Source organism: Pinus tabuliformis, chromosome 4_2 (assembly GCF_031772625.1).
Source record: "Pinus tabuliformis cultivar Carrire ecotype Pingquan chromosome 4_2, CPIR1, whole genome shotgun sequence".
NCBI classification, from domain to species: domain Eukaryota; kingdom Viridiplantae; phylum Streptophyta; class Pinopsida; order Pinales; family Pinaceae; genus Pinus; species Pinus tabuliformis.
This window is the reverse complement of record NC_142304.1, coordinates 346,668,747-346,671,118: the sequence shown is the minus strand read 5'-3', so window position 1 is coordinate 346,671,118 and position 2,372 is coordinate 346,668,747.

The following is a 2,372-nucleotide window of genomic DNA, read 5'->3' as shown; positions in this document are numbered from 1 at the left end:
AGTATGTGACACTTTGGTTCCATTAAGGACATCACTGGGACATTAGGAAGGGATGTGCCCTATTATACCATAATCAGGGACAATGATGACATATTGTTTGAGAGAGGATTCTTTTGCTCTGAGTAATTAGGTTTCCCACTATATAACAATGTGTTTCTATTGTGGCCATTTTGGTTATTATTGTTATTTTTATAGTGAACATAACAATTAAACAATATGAGACTGTCGACGGTGTTGGACCCACCAACATGTCAGGGATCTCCCCAGTAAGAAGTCCCAACTAGACCTCAGACCATTTGGAGTAGGAGTCCCAGCAGTGGGTAGTACGGTATCGCCTTGACTATGATCACGCGCAGAGGTAAGCAAGATGTCTTTGTTGGAAGCAAGGGTGTGACCTTGCAGCAAGTTAGGGAAGATGCATGGAAAGGCTCTAACACATGGAAGGGGAGAGGAGTGCGCCCCTTAGAAGCCTGTAATAGTATGCAGCTTGAAAGGGAACACACAAGTTGGAAGACATCACAAGATGGAAAGCAGAATAGTCGAAAATCCAAAGTGATGAGTTAAACCAACAACACACTTCGATAAGATTCATACAAACATATACAAAATAGTCCATACATACATGCATAAGTTACAACTACATAAATTATTAGAGTAACCAGAATAGTCGAACTACAATAACAATACATGCATGAAACATGTTGGCTTTGTTATATTAAAAGAGTAAAAGATCCAATCATGCATATAACCATGACAGCCACGAGCCCTAATAGTGGAACGTTACAGTGACTGTCACCTACTCCTCCAAAGAGATGTACTCGCTCTGCACTGTGGGAAAGCCAAGGCTCATTACAATACACTCCAAGATTTATGTAAGTTATACATATCAGAAGCTTGGCTCCCAAAATATTGTACAATGATTTATGAGGTTCTATATATACCAAAGGGTGGGGTGACCCTTGGCATTCCCCTTTGTCACTCTTCAACTACCCTCACGACTCTTAAACTTACACATGACTGTTTACATTCCACTATTGACACTTGGTCTTTCACTTTACAACATGTTTACAATACATTCTACACATGTACCCGTGTGAGACAAAAATGGGCTTGAGTAAGCCATACAACACATCACTAAGACTCAGACAGTCGTGGGAAGACTAACTCGTCGACATCCTCTTGGTGATCATTGGTGGCCAACTGATGCCAAGCTTAGTAGTCTGTTATTGTGTCTGCGTGCTCCGTGGCGACATCCTTCCGAAAGCGAACTCTTGCCTTCGTAGCATCCGGGTGCACTGATCTAGCACCTCTGTCCAACTCGTCGTGTAGCATGCACATCATGGTCTTGAGTGTAGCTAGACCAACGACATACTTATGCATAGTGTATGCGCCCATCTACAAATCTGTGTTGGTGGCTATGTGCATCAACTACTCGAAGTACATGTCTAGCTCCAGTCGGACTTGGTTCTTTACATTCGCCTCAGTGAGTGTGCCAATGGACGAGATCGCATGCATGCGCACAATGACATCCATGCTCCTGAACACTCGTGCATGTGAAGCATGTAATTTGCTGATGAGTTGTGGGAGTTCCTCATAGTTCCGGATCTGAATCTGAATGTGTGCTTTCAACTCCACTGCCTTTGGCTTCATCATCTTTGGCAAGTACAACAGGGCTCCCTTGTACCTCATTGTCCATATCTACATGTGATCGATAGCAGTGTGTATGTCTGTCAAGATGCGTGCTCTCCTAGCACGGCGTTTCTGCCAACCATTAAAATGGACAACTGACTTATGCACGATGACGAACCTGATGTACAACTTCTACATGATTGTTTCGAGAGACGATACTTCATCAAGTAACGCTTTCCTCCACTCTACTGTAGCGGATGTTGTAGCTTTCTCTTCTCTTTGCTTGGCCGCTTGCAATTCCTTAGCCATGCGCTCATTCTCAGTTATCAAGAACCTCACACTTAAGTTGGTGGCTTTGGTATATGCCTTTGTAGCATCGTTCCTGAAAATACATAGGAGACGCATGGACATCCGGAGTGGACACTCTATGCGATTGCACAACCCTGTGCTGTGACCCTTCAAAGGATATGTTGTGTGCATCTGCTTCCAAATTGTCCTCAAGGATTTCAATGTCTCCTTGATCACTTGGTACTTGCTCTGCTCCCAGATCTGGTCAAGCCTGTGGAGTGACCTCTAGATCCTTGGGCATGAGGTCTATGTCTTGATCCTGATTTGGTTGAACCACATCCGTGTCCATTTGTTCCAGTATCTATTCAAGCTCCTGGGCAAAGTCCTGCTCCTGCTACTGCTCACCTTGTTTGCTATTTGCTAGTTGTTCTGATTCATTAACCTGTATTTGCATA